At 42.4% G+C, this 20632-nt stretch overlaps 1 pseudogene; it reads right to left on the bottom strand.

Annotated features, from left to right (window-relative positions):
• Positions 1-18714: 18714 nt before the first annotated feature.
• On the bottom strand, positions 18715-18874 carry LOC144504180 (U2 spliceosomal RNA; annotated as a pseudogene).
• Between the last annotated feature and the right edge of the window lie 1758 nt (positions 18875-20632).

Genomic DNA, 20632 nt, shown 5'->3' with positions numbered 1-20632 from the left:
AAAGGAGAAGCTCACAATCTTGCCAGAATGGATGAAGCCACGAGTGGACAGAGGAAAATGTTAACTAGAGCCATAACGCTGCATATTGAAGAAGGCTATCTTCAGATCTTTCCTTTTATTCATTTGAGGGACACGGGCATCGCAGGCTGGTCAGCATTTATTGTCCATCCCTAGCTGCCCGAGGGTAGTTGAGAGTCAACCACATTGCTGTGGCTCTGGAGTTACATGTAGGCCAGGCCAAGTAAGGATGGCAGATTTCCTCACCCAAAGGACATTAGTGAACCAGATGGGTTTTTCCTGACAATCAACAATGCTTTGACGGTCATCAGTAGATTCTTAATTCGAGGTATTTTTTATTGAATTCAAATTCCACCACCTGCCGTGGTGGGATTTGAACCCAGACCTCCAGAACATGAGCTGAGTTTCTAGATCAATAGTTTACTGATAATACCACCAGGCTATTGCCTCCCCCTGATCTGTGTGCACTGGTGTGCTGGTATGTCAGAGAATGAGTGACACAGAAACAGTAAGAGACAGCCTACTCACCCCTGCAAAAAACAAGCCTCTCTGTCTCTGTTGTTTGAGGTTACTCGACAGAAGTGACCATCGAAAGGAAATCCAACAGCCTTTTTAGCAAAACTGCAGAACCCAATGGCTCGAATTTTACCGGCCCATCCGCCACAGGAATTGGAGCGGGCGAGGGCAAAGCATGGGAAGGTCCAATTGACCTCAGGGGCGGGATTTTCCGGTTTCGGAGCCAGTGAGGTTTAAACTCCCGCCCAGTTTCTCCAAACTAATTGCTAAATTGCCAAAGTTAGCTCGACTGGAATTGCCCAACTTAGCATGCCACCATTTACACTTAAGCACAAGCCAAAGGCTGAGTTAGAGATATTTTTCTCTTTTATCTGGACCCTTAATCTCTCACTTCTGATCAGTGTATGTATGTGTGCATGCACTGTATTTTTATTATGTTTTTCAGGTTTTAGCAACTAGTAAACATAATCTATCTTTGACTCAAAAAAGCCTGATTAAATAAGTTCCTTCTAAAAAACAAATACACTTGGACTGGAAAATGATATCCATGGGGTGGTGGGGTGGGGTGAGGGGGAGGAACCTGGTTAAAGTCTCTTTTATTCTGGGTCTAACAGTAGCAAAGATAAACAACTGGTTATTTTGATTAATGATTTAAATATTTACACTAATGATCTGACCCGTGGAGCGCTCATGCTGTATAAACTGCTCACTCCTCCCATCCTGGATATAACAATTCTTTCATACCTCACAGGTCAGAGCACACCGACATGAGCTGATGAAAGGAACTGTTGGGTACCAATGGTCAGAGTCTCAGGAGAGGAGTTTCAACGAACTCAAAGAAGTAATATGCAAGGAAATGATTCTGTCATACTACAGCAGAAAGAAACCTATAACACTGCAAGTAGGTGATTTTACAAAAGGACACGAAGGAAAATCCAAAACATTCACATCCAAAGCACTAAGTGGAGGCCAAATACAAACATGGAATGAGAGCTTTGCCAAACATGAGAACAAGGAACTGGCCATTCAGCCCCTCAATCCTGCTCCGCCATCGAAAAAGACCATGGCCGATCTAATAGTATCCTCAAATCTGCACTTTGCCTACCCCTGATAACCTATAAAACCCTTGCTTACCAAGAATCTTTCCACCTCTGCCTTAAAAATATTCAAAACTCTGCTTCCACTTCCATTTTAGGAAGACAGTTCCAAAGTCTCTGACCCTCAAGTGGCATGGTGGCATAATGGTTAGCATTGCTGCCTCACAGTGCTGGAGACCCGAGTTTGATTCCCGGCTTGGGTCACTGTCTGTGCGGAGTCTGCACATTCTCCCGGTGTCTGCGTGCGTTTCCTCTGGGTGTTCCGGTTTCCTCCCACAGTCCAAATGACGTGCTGGCTATGTGGTGCATTGGCTATGCTAAATTCTCCCTCAGTGTACCCAAACAGGTGCCGGAGTATAGCAACTCGGGGATTTCCACAGTAACTTCATTGCAATTTTAATGTAAGCCTACTTGTGACACAAATCAATAAAGTTTAAACTCTGAGTTTAAAAAATCAATTAATATCCATTTTAAGTGGATGGCCTCTTATTTTTAAACAGTGACCCCTAGTTCTGGATTCTCCCACAAGATTTGATTTGATTTACTATTGTCACATGTATGAGTATAGAGTGAAAAGTATTGTTTCATGCGCGCTATACAGACAAAGCATACCAAAGAACAACAAAGAACAAAGAAAATTACAGCACAGGAACAGACCCTTCGGCCCTCCAAGCCTGCACTGACCATGCTGCTCGACTTAACTAAAAGCCCCTACCCTTCCGGGGACCATATCGCTCTATTCCCATCCTATTCATGTATTTGTCAAAACGCCCCTTAAAAGTCACAAGCGTATCCGCTTCCACTACCTCCCCCGGCAACGAGTTCCAGACACCCACCACCCTCTGTGTAAAATATCTGCCTCATACATCTCCTTTAAACCTTGCCCCTCGCACCTTAAACCTGAGCCCGCTAGGAATTGACTCTTCCACCCTGGAAAAATACTTCTGACTATCCACTCTGTCCATGCCTCTCATAATCTTGTAGATTTCTATCAGGTCACCCCTCAGCCTCCGTCGTTCCAGTGAGAACAAACCAAGTTTCTCCAACCTTTCCTCATAGCTGATGCCCTCCATACCAGGCAACATCCTGGTAAACCTTTTCTGTATCTTCTCCAAAGCGTCCACATCCTTCTGGTAGTGTGGTGACCAGAATTGATCACTATATTCCAAGTGCGGCCTAACTCAGGTTCTAAACCGGCCATAGAGAAGGAAAGAAAAGAGTGCAGAATGTAATGTTTTGAATGTTAGTGTTAGAGGAAACATCTCCTCATCTTCTCATCCATCCTGTCAGGATCTTAAAGGTTTAGATCAAACCACCTCTTACTCTTCTATACTCCAGTGGATACAAGCCTTGCCTTTCCTCCCATTCCAGGCATTAGTCTGGTAAACCTTCTCGGGACTGTTTCTGATGGATTTTACATCTTTCCTTAAGAAAGGAGACCCGTACTGTACACAATACTCCAAATGTGTCTCACCAGTATCCTGCACAACTGAAGCATAGCTTCCCAACTTGTGTTTTCAATTCCCTTTGCAATGATTGACAACGTTCTATTGGCTTTCCTAATTACTTGGTGTACCTGCATACGAGCCTTTAGTAAATCATGCGTCAGGACATCCAGATCCCTCTGCAATCAGTGCTCTGCAATATGGCACCATTTAGATAATATGCTTTTTTTATTCATCCAGCCAACATAGTCAATTTCACATTTTACCAGGTTATACACCATTTGTCAGATCTTTGCCCACTCACTTAACCTATCTATATCTTTTTGTAACCTCCGTATGTTCTTTTTCACAACTTACTTTCCTACCTATTTTTGTGCCATCAGCAAATTTGGCAACCATACCCTCAATCCTTTCATCCAAGTCATTTATATAAATTGTAAACATTTGAGGTCCCAGTACTGAAAACTGTGGCACACCACTCGTCACAATTTGCAACCTGAAAAAGACCCATTTCTGCCTATTCTTTGCTTCCTGTTAGCCAGCCAATCTTCTATTCATGTCAATATGTTACCCCGTGTAACATGAGCACTTATTTTCTACAATAACCTTTGATGTGGCACTTTATCAAATTCTTCTGGAAATCTAAGTGCATTATACCCACTAGTTCCCTTTTATCCACAGCACGGGTTACTTCCTTCAAGAACTCCAATACGTTGGCTAAACGTGATTTCCCTTTCACAAAACTACATTGGCTCTGTCTCATTATCTTGAGCTTATCCAGGTGCCTTGCTATAACTTCTTTAATAATAGCTTCCAACATTTTCCTTACAACAGATGTTTGGCTTATTGGCCTGTAGATTCTTGCTGCCTGCCTCCCACCCTTTTTGAATAACAAAGTTACATTTGCTATCTTCCAATCTTTTATTAGCTTTTATTTAGCTTTTATTGGTAGAGGGATTGGTAGAGGGATTGAGTTTCGGAGCCAGGAGGTCATGCTGCAACTGTACAAAACTCTGGTGCGGCCGCACTTGGAGTATTGTATACAGTTCTGGTCATCGCATTATAGGAAAGATGTGGAAGCGTTGGAAAGGGTGCAGAGGAGATTTACCAGGATGTTGCCTGGTATGGTGGGAAGATCGTATGAGGAAAGTCTGAGGGACTTGGGGTTGTTTTCGTTAGAGAGAAGAAGGTTAAGAGGTGACTTAATAGAGGCATACAAGATGATCAGAGGGTTAGATAGGGTGGATAGTGAGAGCCTTTTTCCTCAGATGGTGATGGCTAACATGAGGGGACATAGCTTTAAATTGAGGGGTGAGAGATATAGGACAGATGTTAGAGGTAGGTTCTTCACTCAGAGAGTAGTAAGGGCTTGGAATGCCCTGCCTGCAGCAGTGGTAGACTCGTCAACATTAAGAGCATTCAAATGGTTATTGGATAAACATATGGATGATATTGGAATAGTGTAGGTTAGAGGGGCTTCAGATTGGTTTCACTGGTTGGCGCAACATCGAGGGCCGAAGGGCCTGTACTGCGCTGTAATGTTCTATGTTCTATCTAATGGGACCTTCCTCATATCTAGGTAGTTTTGAAAAATTAAAACCAATGCATCAACTACCTCACTAGACGTTGTTTTTAAGACTCTAAGATGAAGCCCATCAGGATCCGGGCTCTTATCAGCTCGCATCTCTAACAATTTACTCAATACCACTTCTCTGGTGACTGTAATTTTCCTGAGCTCCTCCCTCCCTTCCATTCCCGGGTTTAAAGCTGCTTCTGCATCCATGGTGAACACTAATGCAAAATATCTGTTCATTTCATCTGCCATCATCTTGTTTTCCCATTAAAATTTCTCCAGACTTACTTTCGATAGATAAACACTCACCTTGATAATTCTTCTTTTTTAAGTATTTAGAAAAACTTCCACTACCTGCTTTTATAGTTCCCCATCATGACCCCTGACATGGTCCACCCCTGCCATGACCCCCTGCATAGCTCCCCCATCACTGCCCCCCTGCATAGCTCCCCCCATCAGAGCACCCATGCATAAACCCCTCCCCTTCATAGCCCCCACTCAGACCCCACCCCCTTAGTAGTCCCCCAGGCACACTAGCGGTGCCCAACTGGCATTGCCAGGTAGTCAGGTGGCCACTATCGGGGTGTCTGGTGACTACTGCTGGGATGTCCAATGGGCATCACCAATATGCCAGCTGGGGCCCAGAGATGGACACTGCCCAGCCATGCCCCCAACCACTGGGGGTTTCAATGGCCTCCAAGTTTCTTGGCATGACCATCGCACCAGGTCTCTTCTGGTAAAGATTCTTGCCATTATCGCGCAGTGTCCAAAAGCCGAAGAATTCCATGCACGGGGAGTTGATTGAGCTAAGCACTTTTAAATGCTACTTTAAACATGCTAATCGGCCTCATGCCTTTTCTGGGCTTGATCCAGTTCATGTTATAAGAAGGGAGCTGGGAGAATCGCAAACTGCTTGGTGCCGGGAGCGAAACTGACTGATTTTTAGGCCTGCGCACAGTTCTCCAGGATTGACGTGATCTGTGCCAGGAGCACACAGTCAGAGAATCATCCTCAACAGTTGCGTGATTCTGCAGAAGTATTAATATGCAGTAAAGCACATCTTTTGGAAGAAAGAAAGTAGGCTTGCAAAGAACGGCAAGGTTTCAGCAGATCCAATTTGAGCTGACACATTTATTGCTAATAAGTACCAAAATTTTCTAAATGTAACTGATCTGAAATGTTGTTCTACAGTCAAGTCTTCAGAAAGGAATCTATAAAGGAAAAATACTTTTCACCACCTTTAAAATATAAATATTTGTTAAGCCTTTTTAAAAATAATAGCAGAAATGTTTCAGTTACGAACACAACTATCATTGGTCGGAAATTACAAACTTTTTGGCAAAGTGTTGTCTCAGGCCGGGAAAACTAGTTGAATTGCCAGGTTTTCCCACCAAATTTTCAAATGCTTTACCACAAAATAGAAGGGATGGGTCCCACGATGGACTTAGTTTTCTGAACGATCAGGGCATTGATTTTAAAGGGTGCCCAAATTTTAAAAAAGCAAAAAAAAATCACACCACAGAACTCCCCTCTCCCTCCTTTGGCACTGCCCCCTGGAAGTGCCTGTCCACTACTACCTGGCGGTGCCCAGGTACTGGCACCTGGAACTACCTGGACAGTGCCACAGTGCAGTGCCAGGGACCAATGCCTGGGCAGCACCAGAAAACTGCCAGGGTACAGTGACCAGGCATGACTTTCTACCTTTGAGGACTGTACTCACCAGTGTGTCTCCAATGGGTTCTATTCACCAGATGCACTTCATGGGGGGGCCTGTTGTGATTCAAGTCGATGTGCCCTCACACCAACCTGAAAGGACAATTGAAAATTGGGGGACTATCAAGTATAAAATCCTGATAATGAGATTCAAATCAATGTAGTTGGGACTCCCAACTTTTAAAGTCAGAATTCCCGTTACATCATTGGCGGGGGTGGGTCAATTGAGCGGGAAAATCCCACCATGGTAAAAGCCACTGTGGGACTCCTGCTCGATTCTTCACCCCTTCTGCCATTAGCGCCCTCCCGAAAATGGGGGTGGAAAATCCCAGCCATTATCTTTGGTACTCAGTGATTATCCCTGCATATGTTATCAGAAGCCTCGGCAAAGGAAACTAGTGCTCTGAAGTTGAGAAATATTTGATGAAGAACAATGTTGTGTTGCATTTTTTATGCCGTCGGACCTAATTTTGAAAAGACTCTTGGGTAGACTTTAGAGAGAAACGATCTCAATATTGTATACATCTGTCCCCTGTGACCCCAGAGGTAAAATTCTCATCCAGTGTACTATCTTGTGAAGTAAACAAGACAATCCAATAAAAGCAACTGTCTATTATTTTAGAGACAACCAGGCAGTACAGTGAGCTAGAATACAATTCAGTCACCTTAGGACTAGTTTCAATTCAGCTCAGATGGAGGGGATTAAAGTCTCTTCTCTTTAATGGCTGTTAAGAGGTTTAAGTAAAATACGTTTGGACAACCTCAATCTAATGTAATGCAAATTCAATAACCACACTGAGCAAGGCTATTAAGGATAGATTTTGCAGGAAATGGAAGTGTCACAGTCAGACAGCAAGTGATTTTCAAAGGAAAAGTATTTGTGTCGTCCACTTCTTGAAAGCTCACAAGTTCCCATCTCATCAATTGAAACCAGATGTACACACTCACTTAGTCCAAATGTTAAAATGTAATTGAGTGAAGAATCAGATCTGAACGAATTTTGATCCACTGCCTTGATGGTAAGTTGTTGCTCCAGAAGAAACAAATGGATACTTTGCCAGGGTATTGTGTATTTTTGTGATAGTATACAATTTAATCAGCAAGCTATCAAGCTGAATATTTAGTTATGTATTTTACAACGGAAGAGCTCATGAGCATTTTGCAGGGTTGCATGACCTTGGACTTCAGGAATTGTCCGCACCGTTGATGTCTTGACTAATGTATCTGGCAAGATTCAATTTTTTAAGTGACCTAAAATAAGTATTAATCATATTGTTACCTATATGTTCCTGTCTGATTTAATCCATTAAAGCATCTGAGTAATATATGTGAATACTGGGGCTGCAATATTTTAAACTTCATTTTACTTGAATTGGATTGCCTCCACTGATGCTCAAAGCCATTTAGCACTTAATGCAAAAAATTGACTTTAGGTAGATGCAGTCATTTATTCTCAGCCATTCTTGCAGATAAATTATGTCATTTTCTACCAGTAATACTGAATTGCTGTGGTACAATCACTTCAGTTATAAATCAGCTTCCAGGATTCAACAGGACTATTTCATGAGTTGATAACTGAGAACTGCCACTGTTAAAATGGTGTTTCATTGCAGTGCCATTTCATTTAAAGGAAAAATCACACTTCACCCACCATGATTCACACCGAGGAGAGATACCAGTTGGCTCACGTCATGTAAACCTCCACAAAAACCTTCACAATTCCCTCTATCCACAGCTCATCCAACACAGCATCGAGATTACCTTCAATGATTCCAAGTGTTTTACAGGGTCCACACTGATCATCTCTGGTCATCATCAAATTAAGAAGTCTCACGACACCAGGTTAAAGTCCAACAGGTTTATTTGGAATCACGAGCTTTCGGAGCATTGCTTCTTCATCAGGTGACTCACGTGACTCACCTGATGAAGGAGCAGCACTCCGAAAGCTCGTGATTCCAAATAAACCTGTTGGACTTTAACCTGGTATCATGAGACTTCTTACTGTGCCCACCCCAGTCCAATGCCAGCATCCCCACATCATGATCACCAAATTGACAAAGTAAAGCTTTATGATAGGCAAAGATAGTCAAAACTGAGTCTACAGTTTGTCCCAAATCTCTTTCAGCCCCTGTTCAAGACAGTTTTTCATGATTCATGAGATAAGAGTGCCTCCTATTTTTTTCTTTCAATCGTTAAGATTTTGCATCGATAGCTATAAAGTTTCAACTGCTATAAAAAGTTTAAAGTTTCTTAATTAGTCACAAGTAGGCTTACATTAACACTGGAATGAAGCTACTGTGAAAATCCTCTAGTCGCCACACTCCAGCGTCTGTTCAGGTAAACTGAGGGAGAATTTGGCATGGTAAATGCACCTGACCAGCACATCTATTGGACTGCGGGAGGAAACCAGAGCACCCGGAGGAAACCCACACAGACATGGGGAGAATGTGCAGACTCCACACTGACAGTGACCCAAGCCGAGAGTCAAACCCGGGTCCCTGGCGCTGAGGCAGCAGTGCTAACCGCTGTGCCATCATGCAGAAATAAAGAAAGACTTGAATTTCTGTTACACCATTCATGAACTTGGGACACCCCAATGTGCTTTTACAGTTAATTAAGTACTCTTGAAGCATGGTCACTTCTATAATATAGAATATGGAGTGGAGAATTTGTGAAGAGCAAAGTTCTACAAACAATAAATGATAATTGGCTGATTATCCATTTTAATGATGTTGGTTGCGAGATGAATGTTAGCCAGAACAAGGGAAAGCACTTCTATGTTCTTCTTCAAAACCTGAGAAACCTTTATGGTCTCAGATTGATATCTCAACAGAGAGTTTGCATCTTTGTCAGTACAGCACTCCCTCAGTCCGGAACTGCAGTGTCAGCTGATGTATCTCTACAGTGGCATTTGAACCCGTGATTGCAAATATTGCCTGGGTCATTCAATAGTGCTTTTCTGCTTCAGCAGATGGCATTGCCATTCCTCTAACTTTGCTATGGTCAGAAATTTTCTAAACATTTTGTTTCTCAATCCAGGTAAATTGAGATTATTCAGAGACAGTTAACACCCCAGCATAGATCCCTGGGGCACATTAATCTACATCTTCCCCATCTAATATGTAAGTAGTACAGATGCACTTGCCCATGGCTGATACTGCAACTACATTCTGTGCACTGAAAAAATGGATAATAAAAACCTGCACTACTCCTCAATGTATGTAGTCTCAACAGGTTTGCCGCTGTAGAACCATACTACCAATTTTATTTTGCTACATTTTCTTTTCATGCCACAGTTGTAATTATGATCCTGCCTGCCTCAGGAAAACGGGGCAGGAGAGCAATTAGAATTTCCCATGCCATTCTTACCAGGACGTCCCGTATCAATTCTGTCGGGTACAACCTTAAACTACTCTCCTGAGGAGGCAAGTTAGATATCTGGTGGAAAGAGGTGAAGTCGCTTTTTCAATTGCAAATTGAACTCCAATTACATAACTATTGGCCTGAGCAAGCGCCGCAGGGAGGTGAGTGTGAGCACAGAGGCTCCAATGGGCAAATTTACACCTTCCTTGTGTTGGATTCTTTGTCTTGGGCGGCACAGTGACACAGTCGTTAGCACTGCTACCTCACAGTGCCAGGGACCCAGGTTCGATTCCCGGCTTGGGTCACTAGGGCCTGGATGTGATTGTGGTTGATGCAGAGTTGGTGGGCTGAATGGCCTCCTCCTGCACTGTATGATTCTATGATTCTGTGATTTGCCACCCCACCCCAACCCACTACAGATTGTGAGAACGTCATAAAACTCCACCATGCTGCAGCGACTGTCCCTCTGCTTTCCCAGCTGTGAACAGTCAGAGAAACATAGAAAACAGAATCAGGAGTGAGCCATTCACCATCCAACATTACCCTGTCTTCCACATGGTCAGGTGCTGTCCCAGAGACTCATTATAATTAGGTAGGACTATCCACCCACTTGGTTTCCACTCGATGGATGGAGTTCAGATTGTCCCACATGTTTTAACTTGGAATCGTGCACAACTGAAAGCATTATAATGAAAACAAAGAAATAAACTGAGCACACGTGCTGGCATTTTATGAATAGAGAGGGAACCCCCAACCTGCATGATGCTTCATCTATGAGATTGATGAAACTTTACTGAAAACAAAACTCACAAAGGACAATGGCCAGGATATTATTTAACATGGACACCGAAGAATATGGAGTGAAGATACGTACAAAGAAAATAGACCACGGTAACCGAGTACTTGCCCATATTAACCAGGGCATTTCCTACCATGGGCAGTTCAGGCCCAAGTTGGCCGAGCCCTAATAGTTCAAATGATATGAGGTGCAAATAGGAACATAGGAATTTGGAGCAGAAGTAGGCAATTCAGCCCTTCGAGCCTGCCTCGCCATTCCAGGCTGATCTTTTCCTGGTCTCAAATCTACCTCCCTTCCTGTTCCCCATATCCCTTTAACCCATTTTTAAAAAAATCAGAAATATATCTATCTCCCTCTTGAAACCATTTAATGATTCAGACTCTACCGGGCTATGGGGCAGGGAGTTCCACAAATTCACCACCCTTTGCGAGAAGTAGTTCCTCTTCATCTCAGTTTTAAATCTACCGCCTCTCAACCTGTACCTGTGCCCACAGCTGTGCCCACTGCCATCTAAATTTATGCGAGGTGAGCTGGGATAAAGTCAGTGCTAAGAGCCTTCAGAAGAATTTAGGGGATAAGGGTTGTCTTTTGAACTAAAGTCAGGAAAGTATCCCTCTGGCATTCTAAGTAGGCCACACACTACCTGAGTAAGCTTAAGTGTAAATGTCAGAAACAAAAGTGCCTCTCAAGTCTTAATTACTTCAGCCACTAGTGCAAATATTTTAACTTTCCAGCTGACTTTGATCTTCAGCTGTACTGAGTATATTAATCCAGCCTTGATCTTCTATTTCTCAATCTTCTATTGAGCAGAATTATTTTTCTCAAGACGGTCAAATTTTACTTGAACCTTGTCCAATTCTTTTATGATATATCAGTAAATGTTTTCCGGGATGTGCTGAAGTAGCTGACCTTTCTTTATCCAAGATTGAGCAGTATACTACCTTTGTTCACAAAAACCTAACAAACAAATTGTTCCAGTGCGCTTGTTTTAACAGTGCTGAATATACACAAAATAATATAGCTTATCAGTTTAAATTGATAAAGACTCGGGTAAACTCAGGAGCAGAGGCATTTTTTTGTGACTTCTGTTGTTTGTGGCTGCTTGATTATTTGCAAATTATTACTGCATGAGGGATTTTCAAGGTCATTTACTTCTTAACATTTGTCAATGTGGTTTCCAGGGAAACAATGTTTTGTTAAGTGCCCTCGCAAGGCTATCTTCTTTTTCTACTTGGTAAGCATTAAGCTCCGGGAGATGGTTTCAGCTCTTTTTAAAGCTACCCAGTATTGACCGTTGCTTCACCTATTCTTTTATTAATGCTGAGCTTCATATTTGTAAGCTCCTGAAATCAGGCTCCAGAGTAAAGCATCCTTTCTTTGTTATAGGACAAATACCTTGTTCTCTTTAGGCTATTTAAAAGAAAATTTTAAAAATCTGTGCAAAGTTACAATTTCAAAAAGCAACGCAAGGAAACATTCAGGAATGAAAAAATGTAATCCGTATTCATTTAGACTGCTGTAAAATTGCTGCTCATTCTGCTGAAGCTAATGGATAGATGTCCAGATCGTAGCACCTTTATTTGTCTTGGAGTAGCCCAAACACCTTTTCAATCCACATTTAATTGTGAAGAAAGTGTGCCTCAGGTCTCAAGGTTGAACTGTTGTGCTTTAGCCACTGAAGAGGCATCTTAACCTAACAGATCATGAAAATCTGATTGTATGGCTCTTTGACAATACTATCAAGTGCATTTCATAGAGTTAACCAAAGAACAAAGAACAGTACAGCACAGGAAACAGGCCCTTCGGCCCTCCAAGCCTGTGCCGCTCATTGGTTCAACTAGACCATTCATTTGTATCCCTCCATTCCCAGAATGCTCATGTGACTATCCAGGTAAGTCTTAAACGATGCCAGCGTGTCTGCCTCCACCATCCTACTTGGCAGCGCATTCCAGGCCCCCACCACTCTCTGTGTAAAAAACATCCCTCTGATATCTGAGTTATACCTCGCCCCTCTCACCTTGAGCCCGTGACCCCTCGTGATCGTCACCTCCGACCTGGGAAAAAGCTTCCCACTGTTCACCCTATCTATACCCTTCATAATTTTGTACACCTCTATTAGGTCTCCCCTCACTCTCTGTCTTTCCAGGGAGAACAAGCCCAGTTTACCCAATCTCTCCTCATAGCTAAGACCCTCCATACCAGGCAACATCCTGGTAAACCTTCTCTGCACTCTCTCTAAAGCCTCCACGTCCTTCTGGTAGTGCGGCGACCAGAACTGGATGCAGTACTCCAAATGTGGCCTAACCAGCGTTCTATACAGCTGCAACATCAGACTCCAGCTTTTATACTCTATACCCCATCCTATAAAGTAAAGCATACCATATGCCTTCTTCACCACCTTCTCCACCTGTGCTGCCACCTTCAAGGATTTGTGGACTTGCACACCTAGGTCCCTCTGTGTTTCTATACTCTTGATGGCTCTGCCATTTATTGTATAACTCCCCCCCATCATTATGCATCCAAAATGCATCACTTCACATTTATCTGGATTAAATTCCATTTGCCATTTCTCCACCCAATTTTCCAGCCTATCTATATCCTGCTGTATTGTCCGACAATGTTCATCGCTATCCGCAAGTCCAGCCAATTTCGTGTCATCCGCAAACTTGCTGATAACATCAGTTACACCTTCTTCCAAATCATTTATATATATCACAAATAGCAGAGGTCCCAGTACAGAGCCCTGCGGAACACCACTGGTCACAGACCTCCAGCCGGAAAAAGACCCTTCGACTGTTACCCTCTGTCTCCTGTGGCCAAGCCAGTTCTCTACCCATCTAGCCACCTCTCCTTGTACCCCATGAGCCTTAACCTTCTTAACCAACCTGCCATGAGGGACTTTGTCAAATGCCTTACTGAAATCCGTATAAACATCCACGGTCCTTCCTTCGTCAACCTTTTTTGGCACTTCCTCAAAAAACTCCACCAAATTTGTAAGGCACGACCTCCTTCTTACAAAACCATGCCATCTGTCACTAATGAGATTGTTCCGTTCTAAGTGTGCATACATCCTGTCTCTAAGAATCCTCTCTAACAACTTCCCTACCACGGACGTCAAGCTCACTGGCCTATAATTACCTGGGTTATCCCTGCTACCCTTCTTAAATAATGGTACCACATTCGCTATCCTCCAATCCTCAGGGACCTCACCTGTGTTCAATGAAGAGACAAAGATTTCCGTCAGAGGCCCAGCAATTACATCTCTTGTCTCCCTGAGCAGTCTAGGATAGATGCCATCAGGCCCTGGGGATTTGTCAGTTTTAATGTTACCTAAAAAACCTAACACCTCCTCCCTTGCAATGGAAATTCTCTCTAACGGGTCAACACCTCCCTCTGAGTCACTCCCAGTCAACAAGTCCCTCTCCTTTGTGAATACTGATGCAAAGTATTCATTTAGGATCTCCCCTATTCCCTTGGGTTCTAAGCATAATTCCCCTCCTTTGTCCCTGAGAGGTCTGACTTTTTCCCTGACAACTCTTTTGTTCCTAACATATGAATAAAATGCCTTAGGATTCTCCTTAATCCTGTCTGCCAAGAACATTTTGTGACCTCTTTTTGCCCTTCTAACTCCCGTTTGAGTTCTTTCCTACTCTCTCTGTTTTCCTCCAGAGCTGCATCTGTTTTCAGTTGCTTGGACCTAACGTACACCTCTCTTTTCTTTTTGATCAGATCCTCAATTTCCCTGGTTATCCACGGCTCTCAAACCCTACCTTTCCTATCCTTCCTTTTTACAGGCACATGACTGTCCTGCAGCCTTATCAACTGTTCCTTAAAAGACTCCCACATGCCAGGCGTGGACTTACCCCCGAACAGCCTCTCCCAATCAACGGCCACCAATTCCTGCCTAGTCCGGTTATAGTTATTTAGCACCCTACCCTTAGGACAACACTCATCCGTGTCCATTACTATCCTAAAGTTAACAGAGTTGTGGTCACTACCACATGTTCCCCTACCGAAACTTTGACGACCTGACCACGCTCATTTTCCAGAACTAGATCCAGTATAGCCCCCTCTCTAGTTGGGCTATCTACATACTGTTCCAAAGAACCTTCCAGTACGCATTTTACAAATTCCTCCCCGTCCAGACCCCCAGCCCTAAGCACTTTCCAGTCTATACCAGGGAAATTGAAGTCTCCCACTACAACAACCCTATTTTTTCTGCACATATCCAGAATCTCCTGACATATCCGCTCCTCCACTTCCCATGGGCTGTTGGGTGGCCTGTAGTATACCCCCAGCATAGTGATTGCACCTTTCCTGTTTCCAATTTCCAGTTGCTATCCATGTTACCAACCTAGTAACGTAACAAAAATGTAAATTGATATTGGGTCAGATAGGGTGGGACAAATGCAAAAACATCACAAGTCAAGTATTAGTGGGTGCTCTTCCAAGGTTTGGCTTGGGACTACCCACCATATTCTGTCTGATCTGGAAGCTCTTGGCCGGAATTCCCTTAACTCGCCTGCAACCAGGATTCTCCGATCTTGCTTCAGTGAATGGAGATTTGGCTGAGCGCCAAATTCTCTGTTCGGGCTGGCAGCAGTGGTGGAGTGTGCAAGGCTGGAGAATTCCAGTCCTTGTTGCTGGTGCTGAATGCCTGAAATGATCCCCCAGCTCTGATCTTCTTGAATACATAAACTAACACAAAACCATAAAGGAATAGTTAATAGTATTTTACAGGCTGCAATAACTGCCATCAGCTTTTGTGCTCCCATAAATGTGTGTGATCAGCAATTAAGTTTATGATACTTTCTACGATTCTGTTAATGTTATAGATAACACACTTAAAGATTTATTATGGCTGTAAAAGTGTCCCAACAATGTTCCAAACATTGTCTTGTGTAGAGAAACTGATACCGGCAACAAATATTTCAAATATGGAGTCGAAGTTTGAAAATAAAATCCTCTGTTTACTTTTGTGATTATTGCCTTGCTAAATTGAGGCTTAAGTGGATGACTGCTCAAGCATAATCCTTCCTTTGATTTGATAATCTGAATCTCAGCTTGACAAAACAGAGCGACATAATTTCAATCATTCTCCTGGCCTGTCAATCTCTCAATGTTTTTGAGCACAAGTTATCCTGGAGATTTGCCTCCACAACATTGGCACTGCAACTAAGAATTGATCGCAGCTGTGTTAATACTAATGAACATCTGTTTCGGCTTCAGTAAATAATTTTTCATCAACTGTAACACATCTTGCACATCAATAAACAACTGTTAGAAGTTACTTGAAGGCACTTCAGCCTGGATGAAGGATAAACATTATCTTAGGACTGATATATGATGGCAAGCTTACCGCCTCGGTTTTGGCACTTTTGCAATCTGGTCATCAAAGCAGAGGCGCAAATGTATATTAGGTCAAGATGCACTGATGATGAAGGAACTTACATGAGTGCCACAATTCATATAAATGGCTTACATTCATCATATTTCCTGTCCAATTCCTTATGAAATGCACAGTCTGTACACGAGGACACATGTTCATGCAATGAATCCTATCTGGTATAACACTTCATTTCTTATTCTTCACATCAACACAACTTTGTATAATTGTGAACAGAAAGCTGAAAAAAGGATTCATTCCCAGCAGAGAGGGGGTGGGGGAATGACAAAATGTAGGTTAGAAAAACTGAATAATCCTGCCACTAAAGTCCACTCAACATTCTGAAATGCATTCAAATTTTGGTATCAGTACAATATTCTTACTTAGAGTTGGATACCTAGGTTTTCTTCACTAATAGAACTTATTTGCAATGTACCACCTGCCTATAGTTGACAGACCAGTCTCTTTTTCTTGCAGTAGTGTTGTGGTTTAACCAGCCCCAATTTTAAGCCGGCAGACTTGTTGTGAACGGAGTTAGTTTGCACTTAAGATAGTAGCCTGTGTGCCCATGCATTGTTCCCACCACATTCCCCTGATCCAAGACCCCATGCTGGTTTTAGTGCTTGGTGTTCAAGGGTAAGAAGGTCATCTACTGGAGACAAACAGGGGTCTCGAACATATCAAAATGTCTGGGTCCAGTTATATAGTCACTCAAGATTTCAGAACACCTTGCAGCAACTAGCGGCAAGGCTGGGAGAGGCCTTAGGATCATAAAATTTAATATCTTACAATGGTTTGAAAAATTGCAACTCTTCAATCCCAGGCTTTCTCCAATATCCTCTGACCTCTGATTGGCACACCTTAAGGCATATTGTTTCCTTCAGTCCCCAACAACAGATGAGTCCTACCTCAATTTTCCATTCCTGCTTGCCGACCATCAAAACACTCCAGTCAGTGTTGTGCAGGAGACAGAGGTGGACCGATTAAATTGGATCCAGTTGTTAAAATAGCCCAGTCCTCATTGCAAGGAATAATTTGAGCATTCCCACCCTGCTCTCACCCAGCCACCAATCTCCCCCGCATCCCCCCAGCCCCCTCCCCATGCATCGTGAGTTAATATCAGGGCTATTCTTTCAAGTAAATCAAGAGTTATGGACAGGAAAGAGGAAAATTGAACTCATTTCCATCTGTCTGTAACTGGAGGTGTTTTTCAATTATTTTTGAACTCAGTTGTTTGTGTGGTCCAATTTTATAGGTAACACACAGAAAACTCTTTATGATTAATACAAAAGGTTTGTCTATTTCACATTCAAACCCAGGGGTAGAGAGTGGGATTGTTTGCACACACACACACACGCACGCACGCACGCGCACGCACACACACACACACACACACACACGGGGCATGGGAAAAGGCCTTTCCACGGTGATGGATAACAACATAAAAGAACCAGAAAAGTAAATATTAGTTTGCGTGATTTCCAGAGTCTGGGAAATCCAAGTCCAGAGGGTGTTTCCTTCATATCCAACTTCACTCCAGATGAGTTCCTGATTGGAGATAGCAATGCAAAAATCCTTGAAACCAATGATGATGCAGCATAATCGGATTTCTGGCTTAGACCACTTTGCAAGCCATGATCATAGACCTTTAAGACTCCAAGGAGTTCCAACATGGTAACCAGCTGTTTGGACAGCTGGGAGTCCTGCAGCGGGTCTGCTAGTTGGTTATTCAGCAGCCTAAGGGTTCCTCAGTTCTCAAAGAAATATAGGGATTTCAAAATGGTCACACGTCACCTATCTTAACAATGATTTCAAAGGGAATGTGTACCAATTGTCTAGGACTGGCTTTAGTTTCAGGATTGATAATGTCCCAGCCGTCAGATTTTGAAAGAGTTACCATCCACTACCTTGTGAACTGGTGAATTATTGTATTGGGTTTGGGGAGCCATTGTCTGGGAAGACCCCCTGATTCTGCAAGAGGGCTAAGCTTATAAAGATGCAACTGCTGCCCATTGCTCCTCAATGGTCCCACTTGAAATGGACCTCAGCATTTCCAGGTGAGATGGAACCTTGGTGTGAATAAGGAACTTATCTCCCTTGTGGTGCCCTGATTTTATGATTATCAGGGTGAATTTTCCTGTTCCACCCATCACGGGGATCATAGTGGGTGAGGGACAGACCAGGGAAAGGTCCATTGACCTCTAGTGGGATTTCTGGTTTCGGGGCGAACGTGGCCGGAAAATCCCGCACTTAATGTCCTTACAATTGGGTGTGAGATTCCACAATGCTGAGAGGAGGATTCTTTTATTCTTGTAGCTCCTGCTGGAAACTTCCAGAACAAAGGGCTAGTCCCGTGGTCATGTGACTTGTTGCAGCCAAGTTGTTAGGTTCAAAGAGATAGTTCATTACAAAAAAAAAAGCAAAAGAAGAATCAACTGGCATTATTTAGATTTCTTTCATGTCTTATTGACATAATATAAGTGATCGGTGACCAATACACTTCAATATTAGAAATCCAAACTTGTAGAACTCCTAACCAAGAATAATAGATTTCCACAAGTCATTACTTGCAATTTCAAGTGATTTTTTTTATTTTTTAAAATTTTTAATCCAATTCAATCAAATCAAGTCCAATTCAGAGTCTCAACAAGTGAGGCATTCCCGATCCAAGCTGACAAGACAGGGCTCTCACCTCCTGTCTTGGGCTTGATCTACATGATCCAAGCTGATTGGAATAGGCATTGCACCTCCTCCAAGGCTTGAACTCATTTGCATCTTAGCCAAAAGGCCAGGATGCTGCTTTTAAAAATTGCTTCAAAGAAGCTAAAATGTAACCTAATGACTTCAACCAAGTACAGCATGTCAATACTACACTTGATCTTAGCCAAAAGGCCGAGAAGCAATAGCCTGTACTGATAAGAACAGATACTACACTTGATCTTAGCCAAAAGGCCGAGAAGCAATAGCCTGTACTGATAAGAACAGATACTACACTTGATCTTAGCCAAAAGTTTCAAGTGATTCCCTTTTCATTAAAGCCACTTTAAAAGTTGTTGCTAACTTGCTGGCACTTTTAGTTTTATCACATCCACATTGCAATATACCATTTATGGGTCATGCTTTCTAAGTAGGCAATTAGGAACTAATTGAAACACTCATTGTCAAACAAATTAAGATTTAAATAGGGTGATCAATGTGATGCAACAATTAACTATTGAGCAGTTATATCTAATTCTGCTCATAATTTAATTAAGTATCTAATTTGGTTATGTAAATTGTAAGGCATTTAGCATAGTTGTTTGTGTGGAGTTTGCACGTTCTCCCCGTGTCTGCATGGTTTTCCTTTGGGTGCTCTGGTTTCCTCCCACAGTCCGAAAGACATGCTGGTTAGGTGCATTGGCATGCTAAATTCTCCCTCAGTGTACCCGGACAGGCACTGGAGTGTGGCAACTTTCACAGTAACTTCATTGCAGTGTTCATGTAAGCCTACTTGTGACACTAAAAAGTAAACTTTAGACTTTAATGGTCTTGCTTTGTGAGTACCTTATTTTTACTTAGCTCATAAGTTCTCAGAAATAATTTTGTCCTCTCACCCTCTTATGAGGTTGTTTCAGTTATTTGAGGAATGGATAATTTGTGATGTTGGTCAAAGTAACAATATGATGATGATGAGTAATCTCTTATAATTCACTCAGAAGCACATGGCATTAAACATTATAAATTCTGGATTACTTTGATTTAGGTTAATGAGCTGCTGAACTTCCCAGTGTTACTACATATATCTTGTGAACTGACAAATTATAGTAAGGGATTAACAATCACTCAATTTGATCTAATTTAGTGTAGTCTAACGTCATGCTACTTTAAAATGGCAGTTATCACCAAGTAAACTTTGAAGTTTACTGATCAAAGAACTAATAGCTATAAATATACATACTTTACATCTTTATGTATGACTTTACATGTATCTTATATATATATAGATGGATCATGATAAATTACAAAGGGGGATTTTTCCCATCTTACCTGCCACCGGATTTGTAGTGGGTGGAACAGGACTATGCAAAGGTCCGTTGACCTTGGGTGGGATTTTCCCATCTTGGGGTGAGCGCAACTGGAAAATCCCACCCTTGTTTTCAATTGTCAATTCACAAGATGCAAGGATATGATTTACTTTTAGTGGAACTTCTCCAACCATACTAATGCTACCATACTTTGTTTTAATATTATATATATCGATTGATTCTGCCTGACTCCATAGTTGGCTCGAAGGTAGATGGTTCTGGTTTCTACATATATTTGAGACATTAAGGTCTGTCACACCCTAAGGTGTGCAATTAAGGACACCTAACGAAATCTTTTACAGCTTTAAGGTTAACCTTTATGCTTAGATCTAAAATATTAAGTTTTGATTTTTTTTGTGACAGTCCTTCCTTCCCCTTTCTCCCACCACTCTTGTTTCAGGGCTGCCATCTTTTTCCAGTTTTCCCATCGGTTTTACCGATCCTCATCATTCCCATTGTCTTCCACCCACTTCCCTTCCCACAATCATGTCATCTCAGCCTGTTACCTTTTTGCCAGATTTCCATGATTGAGAAATATAGCTATAGATATTTAAAGATAGGCAGCACCAGGCATCACAAAAGATAGTAACAGGAGGTGTGTTTGTAACTGGAGTGGTTGAAAGATCAAATCAGGGGAGAATCTGGGGACTGGTAGCAG

The sequence above is a fragment of the Mustelus asterias genome, chromosome 14, assembly GCF_964213995.1.
Source record: "Mustelus asterias chromosome 14, sMusAst1.hap1.1, whole genome shotgun sequence".
NCBI lineage: Eukaryota > Metazoa > Chordata > Chondrichthyes > Carcharhiniformes > Triakidae > Mustelus > Mustelus asterias.
Note: the sequence above shows the minus strand (reverse complement) of the source record. Positions and strands in the feature narration are given on the sequence as shown.